Genomic DNA, 12,046 nt, shown 5'->3' with positions numbered 1-12,046 from the left:
CTTATTAAAAAATTCTCACCAAATCAGGTGACTAAAACCATACCTTAACAAAAGACATAGACACATAAAATAAACATATAATGTACAAGTTTTGGTCAACAGGTCTAGGAAAATATTGGTAAAACTATAAATATAAGACACTGTGCTATGGTCCATAGGAGAACTGAGTATTACCGCCTTATGGGAAGAAAAATATTTTAAAAATATTGCGGGGATTAACCTCATTTAGGCCTCTTGGCACCAACGTACCCAATTGATGGATCCACTTTGCTTCTCTTCTCAAAAGAACACAGCCTCTATCACCACCACCTCTAGGGGCTGGTGCGACCTAATCAATAATCATATATCGTAGTGTTGAAACTTGGTGTCTCTCCTTCAAGTAGTGTTGTGCCACTGGCTTATCAGAACCCCTAGTCGCGTAAGCTAATCTAATAGAGAATCGATGCTGCAACATCCGTTCTCGAAAGGTCCAAATGGTCTTCCTCAAATAAAATAAACCACACGGGCACACTAGATAGCCTAGCAAACTAGTTAAGTGGTGCTGGAGAAAAATCTTATTCCCATTCTGTGGATGGCAGAAGATTTTGCCTGTAATTAATGCTCTGCAGGTAGTGCAGCCCAAACAATTGAAGCAGCCATTATATTGATGTAGCCATTTGTCAAGTTGTCTCTTAGGGCGCATATCTGGTCACAGAAAAACATCTTCAAGGTTGGGCCCACTTCTCATGTGTAATAAGGGGGGATTTTTTGCTATTTTCTAGAAGGCAGGGTCTGTAGAGATAATGGGCCAATGTTTCTTAATAGCCCTCTGAGTATGTTGAAGGTTAGAATCACATCTTGCACTCAAAATCACAGTATTGGTGTGAACTGCCCATCAGATTGTTTGGTCCTGTAAGATTTTTCTCTTCCTGGTGAGGCATCTCTCAATTGTATTCATAGTGTACCCTCACTCTGCAAACCAGTCACAACATTCTCGTAGTCGTACTTCTGTACGCCCAGGGTCGGAGTTGTTCCGTAATACTCTAATGAACTGGGAAATTGGTAAGTTAGACTTAAGTGACGTTGGATGATGACTTGTAGCCCATAAAAGAGTATTTCTATCGGTTTCTTTTCTAAACAATGTGTATTCCAGTCCATTTAGACCTTTTAAAATGGTAACATCTAGAAAATCAATTTCATTATTGTCACATGAACAGGTAAACTGAGTAGGGCTATCCAGCGTATTCAAAAATTGTGCCATTTCTACAAAAGACTCAGTACTGCCTCTCCATAGGACAAATATGTAATCTATAAACCATTTATAGTAAATTATTTGTTCTGAGGCAGAGGACCTCATTCAGAGTCGGTCGAAGCGGCCGCACGGTCGTACGCCACCGATGTTCGCTATACTGCGCATGCATAAAGTTCGCAATGCGCGTGCGCAAACTAGCCGCTACGATCAGAAATTTCTCTCTCCTTGAACACAGCCAGGTCGGTAGTTTGAGTGACAGATGGAGGCATTTGTGGGTAGTAACAGGGGAAGGTGCTTGAAAACGGGGGAGTGGAAATCCGAACGCAGGCGTGCCTAATTATGCGAACAGCGTTTTATGGGAGTGCATACGGTTTATGGGAGTGCATAATTAACAAAGAGGCGTCATGGCACATGTGACATGGGAGATTTTTACACTGACATGATCGTAGAGCTTAAGAGAGGGTATGGTCAACCTTAAGCTCTACAACCAGTTGCGATGGTTCCTGATGATCTCGATTAATCCTTATATGCCCAGAGATGACATGTAATGCGTACGAGAAGGGGGCGTATTTTTTTGTGTTACGGCAGCTTCCTCCCCCTGGTCGGCCAGCAGCCGACCCGAACTTAGGGACGCAACTTGCAAGGGAATCATTTGCATATCCAGCCCCTTTTCCCGTACGACCGTGCGGCCGCTTCGACCGACTCTTAATGAGGTCCAGAGTGTGTACAAGTAAGCCTCACTGATGATGAGGTTGTAATGTCTTATTCAATCAAATAGAATTTGAACAATTGCCCTCACAGATGCTGGTAGATCTTTTCCATAAACTAAATCGCCTTAAAAAATGATTGCATGGGTAAATTTAATCTGAATATTACAGGAAGAAAAGGATCCCTCGTGAGTTTAGGATCAATAATACACCCATGCGGTAGCCCGACAGTGAAGATCCTGACAGGTGAGTATTTTTTTCTATTTACTAACCTAACCTCCCCCCCTAGTACCTAACCCTAACCCCCTCTAAGTGCCTAAACCTAATGTCCCCCTTCCCCACAGCCTAACCCTAAGTCTCCCGGGGGGGGTGCCTAACCCTATCCTTCCCCCGGGGGTGGCTAACCCTAACCCCCCCTTCTCCTAGCCTAACTCTAACCTCCCGAGGGGGTGCCTAACCCTAAGTTCCACCTGGGAGCCCCTAACCTAACCTTCCACCCCGGCTGTCCGCGCCCGGCACCCGGCTTACCTTCGAATGGTAAGCTGGGTGTCAGGCTCCCGGCTTAGGTCTAATGACGGGATGCCAACGGTCGGCATTTAGACAGCAGGACCACGCTGGGCAGCGCTAAGATGCGACTTACTAGAAGTCAGTACCTCCTGTTTACACAATAACAGACTTCATAGCAGTTGTGGCTATTAGGTGAAGATAAGATCCACGATTTATTAAGGCAATACATCAGTGTCTGATCAACACTTGAGGTTCTTTCCAAATATTTAGTGGGAGACTAAAGACATTATATTAACCCTACTCACCACTTTTGCTACTAACTGAAGACCTACTAACTATCTGGCTGCTGATTTTACCTTCTTTTTTACTGCTAAACTGGACAGTGCTTATCAGACTTTTATACTGCTCCTGGTTGACAAGTATTTCATTACCACATTTTTATTTACATCATTTTCTTTTATATATGGTGGTCTTTTATAGGTCTTTATTTATTCCATAGGTGTATTCTTTGACTGAGAATTATTGTTTTTTTATTGTCTGTAATTTTTACATTTTGTATATGAATTAAACATGTTTTAATATTTATCAATTTATTTGATGATTATCCAATTAGTCAAAGTCAGTGCTCCTCCAATCGTCACATGAATATAGCGCCCAATAGGTTTTTTTTATCACTAATTATGATGTCAGCATATTGGCGCGATTGGCGTCGCCTATTGGGGTGTATCTAGTTCTGGATATGGATACTTAAGGCAACATGGTGGTGGTGGTTAGCTATTGATCTTTAGCTCCTGGCTCTTGGTGGTCTTGATAAAGGTCCTAAAGTTGCTTTATGATGTTGAACTTGACTAATACTGTGCATTGCATAGACGCTGTTGTAACCATGGTGATGGGTCACACTACTAACTGGCTGTGTCAGGATGTTTTCACGATGACGTCAGCAGGAGGCGACTATGGGCAGGTGGGCAGTCCCGTCCTGGGAAGCCGGTGATGCACGAGGGGTGAGTAACAGAATGTATATAAATGTGTCATTGTTTCTGTATGTTTGTAACCTGAAGACAGTTTGATTACTGAAACGTTGTTGGCATTCATCTCCAGTGTTTGAATCATTATTGAGTCCTGAGTGCCGCCCCTTGGACATGAGTATTGTATGTATATTCCTGTGAGGGCACCGACCGCATGTGGGACATATTGTTGGGAGTGCCGGACCAGTGGCAATTGTATTTGAAACACTTTTCTGGAACAAGTGTTTCTCTCAAGGCACCCAGTACCAATTTTACACTGACTTCTTATGTATCTACCAGTTTGGCTTCTAGTTTTTTAGCCATCCATACTAGCTTGGATTTTTGTTTTTAACAGCACTTTTTTGCACTTTATTTATGCCGATTCTTTGCACTAAATGCACAGTACTTTAGCAGGCAATGAGAATTATGTCATTTTAAAGGATACAATATCTTTTGGGTCATTATCTTTTTAAGCGATCAGTATTTGGTGGTTTATAAATGGAGGAGGTACAAGATCAACTCAGTCATCTACAATTCCCTATTGGAGCTGTTCTAACATTTTCAGAATCAGAAGCAGAGGCTATTATATCTGCTAAAGGCATTAATGATGAAGCTGAATCCATATCGGTGGTCCTTATTTATAAAGATTTATTGGGCGTAAAGAAGAAAGAAATAAACTTTTACTTACATAGTCTTTCACTGAGTGATTACTATAAATCCAAAAAATTCCAAGGGGATCTAGAGTTAAAAATTGTTCAATGATTGGTCGCTATGACTCTCTTTTTTGTAGGCGCTGGATAGCCATTTTAAATAAATGTTCATATGATTTATTATTATTAGTTATTGAACAATCTATAAAAGAACTAGAAAATGTTAGATCTAAGATTTCTGCCTTTGAGACAATACACATGCCAATTCTGATTAATGATAAAGAGATGGACTGGATGGATAGATTGAAACAATAAATCTCCCAATATAAGAAAGACCTTATCAAATTCAAAAAGGAGAAATGACATAAGGTCGAATTAGATTATGAAAAGCACACTGTATACAAATGGATCTCAGGTAATAACACCCAAGGGGAAAAACGTCCATTTTACAGGAGGAAAAGAAAACAATTATCTTGGTTTGATACTGATACAGCACAAGAAACGGGGAGTTCTAATAATTAATCTGATAAACAGGATACAGCAGCTGGCCCTTTTGGAGTGGTTACAAGAGGATCAAAATTCGACAAAAGAGGAGGCATACGAGAAGAGGGGGGCAGTACAAGAGGAAGAGGCAAAGTGGGGAGACCACCTCTTGCGAGAAGGACCTAGTTATTAATCTGTCTTCATATGAATTGTCAAATAGTGAATTCAAATTACTCAGTAAAGGTTTATCCTTTGTCCCGTCGGTGCCCTTTGAAGAGTTTCGTTGGAATATTGAAAAACACGCTTTGCATCGCAAATTAAAACTCAGAGAATACTTCAGTAATGATTCATCAATAATACAAAGTTATGACTCAATACCAAGACAATTAAAACAATTTTGTCCACGATCTAACTTTGATCCTTTATCTAACAACTGAAGTATTAAAACATACATGAGAATGCTGGAGCAAGATGTGCAAAATGATATAAAAAACTCTAAACCCCACCATCCTAATTTGACTAAATTGGAACGTCAGGCTTTACAAACATTATCTAATAATGAATTAATTGTAATTCGCCCGGCAGATAAAGGTGGAGCGGTGGTCTTACAAGATCGTAAGTACTACAATATAGAGGCTAATCGCCAAACTTTCGGACCAGCAAGTATACAGAAAACTAACAAGTGATCCTACTCAGATCTGTAAAAAATGCCTCAAGGAGGTACTACTAAGAGCTGTTGATATGGGCTTCATTTCATCCAAAGTTATGGATACTTTGATTCCAGAACATCCCCTTGTCCCCCTCTTTTACACTATGCCGAAAACCCCCCAAAATTTGGACCCCCCACCGGGACGCCCTATAATTTCAGCCAGGGGATTTTTGCTGCAACCGACTGTGGTATTTTTAGACTCATTACTTCAGCCTGTATTTCAGCAAGAAAAAACTTTTCTATTAGACACTACAACATTTCTTAATAAATTAAGATCCCTGGATAGATATCAAGATGGCGCCGCAGATGGCTGCCTCGGTGTTGCAGTCCCTGGTGTTCCTGTGTCTGTGTGTGTGGCCAGTGTCTGCACTACTCTGCTCCTACAGCAGAGAGGAGCTTTTAGGGATTAAAGAGCTCATGGTCTCCCTTGCACTTACCTTGCTGGTCCTGATGCAGCCGGCGCTGGCGGAGCTTCTCATCAGGGGTACAGCGGCTCGATGCAGAAGTGGAGGTGCGGTGACCCGGAGTTGGAGCTGCGGTGACCCGGAATCAGAGGTCGGTGATGCAGTGGCTCAAAGAGGAGGCGGAGGTGTGGGGGCCCAGAGCTGGCAGCACAATTGCTTGGACCTGGTGACCCAGAGTTGGCGGTGCAGTGACCTGAATTGGATGGTCAGAGAGGCAGAGGCTGTGTGTGGAGGTGGAGGGATGGTGACCCAGAGTGTGGTTGGAAGTGGGACTGGCAGGAGCGGGGGTGCAGAGGTGCCCAGTGATGTGGATGTGGTGGTTCCCTGCGAGTTGCGTGGAGGGAGGACAGGGGCTGTGAGAATGGAGGCCCCATGTGGATTGGAGGAGGCTGTGACTCACCACGAGTTTGGTGGGGTGTTTGAGCCAGGCAGGCAGGGGATGAGGCTGGGGCTACAGGAGAGGAGGAAGCATCGGAGGGGGAGGAGAGCTGGGGTGCTGGTCAGGTGGAGGAGAAGAGGACACATGTCTGTGCTCCCAGCAGTTCTGTTAGCCAATGTTCGTTCTTTGACAAACAAACTGGATGAATTGCTGCTGCTCCTTAGCAGGTCAAATGGGGGCATTTCGGGATTTGCTGTCTTATGTTTTACTGAGACCTCGCTAGAGGAATTTTCCCCTGATGAACTTTTACAGTTGCCAGGTTTCCATTTGTATATAGGGGATCGTATTATGGAATTATCTGGGAAGTCAAAGGGGGGTGGGATTTGTTTTTATGTTAATGAAGGCTGGTGCACAGATGTTGTGGTATTGTACAAGTCATGTAGCCCTCATTTGGAGTGTATTTTTATTAATTGTAGGCCATTTTACTCTCCGCGGGAGTTTGCTTCTTTTATTTTGGTAGGGGTGTATATTCCTCCGCAGGCTTGTGTGAATGAAGCACTGCAGCATTTGGCGGCTTCTATAATGGATATGGAACGTCAGTACCCTGATTCTCTATTAATTGTTATGGGGGATTTTAATAAAGCAAATTTGAGTCGGAAGTTACCTAAGTATAGGCAGCATATTAGGTGCCCGACTAGAGATACAAATACTTTGGATTACTGTTACACTATTTCAAGGGATTAGTGTAACAGTGTAACATTAGAGCGATAAAATACACTATTTTATCGCTCCATTCCTCATGCTGCTCTTGGTCTTTTGGATCATTGTGTGGTTCAATTGTTACCAACGTACAGGCAGAAATTTAGATCAGTTAAGCCTGTAGCCAAGACAGTGAGGAAATGGACTGAGGAAGCGAAAGGGAATCTTCAGGTGCACTTTGACTGTACTGATTGGAGTGTGTTTGAAGCTGGAACTGTTGATTTGGATAATTTAACAGATACTGTAACATCGTATATCAGGTTTTGCGAGGATCTGTGTATCCCAATAAAAACCTTTCGCACATTTAATAATTGTAAACCTTGGTTTACCGCTAAACTCAGGCAGCTTCATCATGCCAAGGAGGAGGCCTACATAGGTGGGGATAGGATCCTGTATAATCAGGCCAGGAACAGTCTGACTAAGGAGATCAGGGCGGCAAAAAAGTGTTTTGATGAAAAGCTGAAAGTACAATTTTTAGCTAATGATCCTGTGTCGATGTGGAGAGGCCTGCAAGATATTACTAATTACAGGGAGACATCTCCCAATTCTGTCATGAGCCAGGAATTGACAGATGAATTAAATAATTTTTACTGTAGGTTTGAAAAGCCGGACTTGTTGCCTCTCTCTGTTCCTGACCGAGGTCAAATAGGCAGGTCCTTTGGTATTCCTCCGCCATGTAGCACAGATAGTTTACCTGCTTTGAGGGTGGAGGAGATTGAAGTGGCTAAACAGTTCAGAAGGCTGAGGACCAGGAAAGCACCTGGCCCAGATGGTGTTTCACCGTCTAGCCTGAAGATCTGTGCTGAACAGTTGGCTTTGACTTCTGTGATCATGAAAACATTTGAACATCTAGTGTTGAACTACCTGAAAGATACTGTAGGCCCACTTTTGGACCCTATGCAGTTTGCCTATAGGGCAAATAGGTCGGTGGAGGATGAAGTCAATTTAGGGCTGCATTTTATCCTGCAACATCTCGACTTGCCGGGAACATACGCTAGGGTCTTATTTGTTGACTTCAGTTCAGCGTTCAACACAATTGTTCCAGGAAAACTTTACCCTAAGCTGGTCAGTTTGGGGGTTCCTGGTCTGATGTGTCACCGGATTATTAATTTCTTAGAGAACAGGAAGCAGCAGGTGAGGTGGGGTGGGTTTACATCTGGTGGTCGAATAATTAGCACAGGGGCCCCTCAAGGATGTGTCCTTTCGCCACTACTCTTTTCATTATTCACAAACGATTGCACCTCTGGTGAGCCGTCTGTGAAATTATTGAAATTTGCGGATGATACTACCATCATAGGCCTTATTAGAGAGGGTGATGAGTCTTCTTATAGGGGAGTGGTGGAACGGTTGGCTATTTGGTGTGGGGATAACAATTTGGAGTTAAATCCACAGAAAACGGTGGAAATGATAGTAAATTTCAGAAGGCGGCCAGCTGTGATGTCTCCTGTTGTTATCAGTGACACAGTGGTGTCTGTGGTTGAGTCTTTTAGGTTTCTGGGGTCAGAGATTTCATGGGATCTAAAGTGGGGAACAAATGTTGACTCCATTGTAAAGAAGGCTCAGAAGAGGCTGTATTTTTTGTGTCAGCTCAGGAAGTTTAATCTGCCACGAGAATTGTTAGTTCTTTTTTACTCAACAATAATTCAGTCTGTTCTTTGTACATCATTTATTGTTTGGTATAGCTCTATTACAGAACGTGAAAAGAGCAGACTGCAGAGAGTGGTTAGGGCTGTGGAAAAGATCATTGGTATTGATCTTCCCCCCCTTCAAGATCTATATTTAGCCAGGATTAGTAGACAAGCTGGTAATATTGTGGCAGATGACGCACATCCTGGTTGTCATCTGTTCCAAATGTTGCCCTCGGGTAGGCGGTATAGGTCACAATGGGTGAGAACCTCTAGACATCTGCATAGTTTTTTTTCCACAGGCTATCATGGTGTTAAATAATTGAGGGAATGGGGGGTTGCTGCTGTGGTATGATTGTTTGGCATTGTTGTTGTGAACTCAAGAGATGTGTTAACCTGGATCCAATTCCTTGTATATTTATGTATTTATGTATATTTAAGCTGAATTAATTGAATTGAATTAGATTGCCGGAGGGTTGTTGGCTTGTGAGCATAGACCTATTCAACCTGTATACCTCTATACCACATGATTTGGGGATGCTATCAGTCAAAAACTTTCTATTGAAGAGTGGTATATTTAATGACTCAGTAATTGAAGTTATCCTGATGCTTTTGGAGATTATTCTCAATAACAATTATTTCCTTTATGATAGGCAATTTTTTGTGCAGACAAAGGGCTGCGCTATGGGCTCTAGGGCAGCCCCATCGTATGCAAATATTGTGATGTTTGCCATAGAACAGGAAGCTTTCTTTCAGGATTCTAGAATATCGGATCAAATTGTATTATTCTCACATTTTATAGATGATTTGTTCCTGATATGGAGCATAGAAAGGGAGACCCTTGTATCTTTAATTGAGTAATATAATTAAAAAGAAGGCCCCATTAAATTTATGTACGGTATAATATCAGCCAATGCGAGATACATTTTTTGGATGTAAAAGTTTCTGTAAACAGAGGCGACAATGTTACCTCTGTATACTCTAAACCGACCGATCGTAACAATTTATTACAGGCACATAGTTGCCATCCAAAAAGTCTTATAAGGGGTTTACCGTACTCGCAAATGATCCGTATATGGCGGATCAATAGCGATTTACAAAATGCTATTGTACAAATTGACCAATTAATAGATAAATTCTTGAATAGAGGATTTTCTTTGACTTCTCTGAAAGAGGCCAAAACTAAGGTTTTGGATCTAGACAGAGATCCTTTATTAAAGAAAAAATTTACAGACACTAAAGCTAATACCAAGTTCCCTTGGGTTAACCAATTTAATGTTAAATCATCTGTAATTAATAGAAATAGTAAACAACTTTGGTCTCTTTTATCCTCTGATGATAAATTGCACTTAACTGACACACAACTGATGCCCTGCTACTCAAGAGTTAGAAATCTACATGACTATCTCGTTAAGGCAGATATTGCAAGTAAAGTCAAGAACCCAAAAAGAAAATTGGGGTGCGTTACATGTCAATTTCTTATTTCAGGTGATTCCTTTACTCACCCTCATATGGGTAAAAGTATTAAGATACATCATTTATTGGATTGTAATTCTAATTTTGTGATTTATCAGATATTGTGCCTATGTGGGTTATCCTATATAGGAAAAATGGAGTGCAAATTTAAAGAGCGCATGTCAGCCCATCGATCAGCGATTAGGAATGCACTGGCTACCGGTCGCTCGTCATTTTTTAGAGTTGAAGCACCCATTAAATAGCATTCGCTATAGAATGATAGATCATATTGAGCCCACATTACGAAGGGTGGAAATAGATCTCTGAAATTACTCCAATGTGAGGCAAGATGGATAGCTAGATTAGAAGTCACTTATCCCAAGGGCCTTAATGAAACTATTCCTAATGGTTATTTCCTTTAGTATTCAGTCATGTTAAATGAAATACATAATAATATGTTCGCTTATGGTTTTTCTTTAATGGGACTTAACACTATGTAAGGATAGGTAATGTATATGCCAGAAAGGACTCATAATTTACGTGCTAGAAATCATGTTGTTTTTTAGTGATCTATAAGGGTACTGTATAAAGTTGCTTTATGATGTTGAACCTGACTAATACTGTGCATTGCATAGACGCTGTTGTAAGCATGGTGATGGGTCACACTACTAACTGGCTGCGTCAGGACGTTTGCGCGATGACGTCAGCAGGAGGCGACTATGGGTGGGTGGGCAGTCCCATCCCGGGAAGCCGGCGATGCACGAGGAATGAGTAAGAGGGCATATAAATGTGTTATTGTTTCTGTATGTTTGTATCCTGAAGACAGTTTGATTACTGAAATGTTGTTGGCATTCATCTCCAGTGTTTGAATCATTTTTGAGTCCTGAGTGTTGCACCTTGGACATGAGTATTATATATATATATATATATATTGTGACACAGTCAGGATAGGGGTCCCTCTCCTGGGATAGATGGACTCCCTCTTTACACACACAGCTGCAGTAAAACCAGGACACAAGTCTGGGGTTCTTGTACAAACTGGTCAGTGCCAGTGTTTATTGTGCAATATCAAAACTCAAAGAAACAAAACACAAAATAAACACTAGCCCGGCTGGGCACTAACTAGACATCAAGTTCCCTCACTAACAGAACACTAAATAATACTCCATTCACAGTACCTTCTGGTTTGAAGCCAGCAGTGTCTCAGAGCAAGCTAACCTGCAGGCCTGCTCTCCCAGGTATGAGGCACTCAGCCCTAACTAGACCCAGCATATATTAGCCACTTCCAGGTACAAGCACTGATGAGCCTTCTACAAGGCTGAAAGCCCCAAGACTTGGAGTGGCCTGTGGATGGAGCCCTCCCTCTCCTCACATCCACACCCCCTAGGACCCAATCCTGGCTTTTCACAGAAGGCGACATTACTAGTCTACTTTTCTAACAGACTTCTCCTTGGGGTACTAAAAGACATAAGACAGGAATCTGGGACAAATATAGAATCCATTCCAGACTTCTCCAGTGCTTCTCTCACATATCTTCCCCTTTGTTTTGACCTGTGGCCCCCAAACAATGGACACGTGACAAAGCATCTGCATTGGCCAGCTGGCTTCCTGGCCTGTGTTCTCCCATAAATTTAAAGGTTTGTAATGCCAAGAACCATCTTGTTATTCTCACATTACTGTCCTTGTTTTCTGGCATCCACTTCAGAGGAGCTTGGTCAGTGATCATTCGGAACTTCCTTCCCACCAAGTAGTACCTGAGAGTTTCTAATGTCCACTTTATGGCCGATGCTTCTTTCTCGACTGTAGCATAGTTTCTCTCATGTACATTTAATTTCCGGCTTATGAAGAAAATATGGTGTTCTTCACCCTCTTTGCTTTGGGACAGGACTGCTCCGATACCTACATCAGATGCATCAGTTTGTACAACAAACTCTCTGTCAAAATCAGGGGTCATCAGAACTGGTTGGGTACATAACGCTATTTTTAACTCCTGGAAATCCTTCTCCGCTTCAGGACCTCATTCCACCATAACTTTCTTTTTGCCTTTGGAAAGGTCAGTCAGAGGGACTACAA

Source organism: Taudactylus pleione, unplaced genomic scaffold, assembly GCF_031769625.1.
Source record: "Taudactylus pleione unplaced genomic scaffold, aTauple2 ptg000305l, whole genome shotgun sequence".
NCBI lineage: Eukaryota > Metazoa > Chordata > Amphibia > Anura > Myobatrachidae > Taudactylus > Taudactylus pleione.
Note: the sequence above shows the minus strand (reverse complement) of the source record.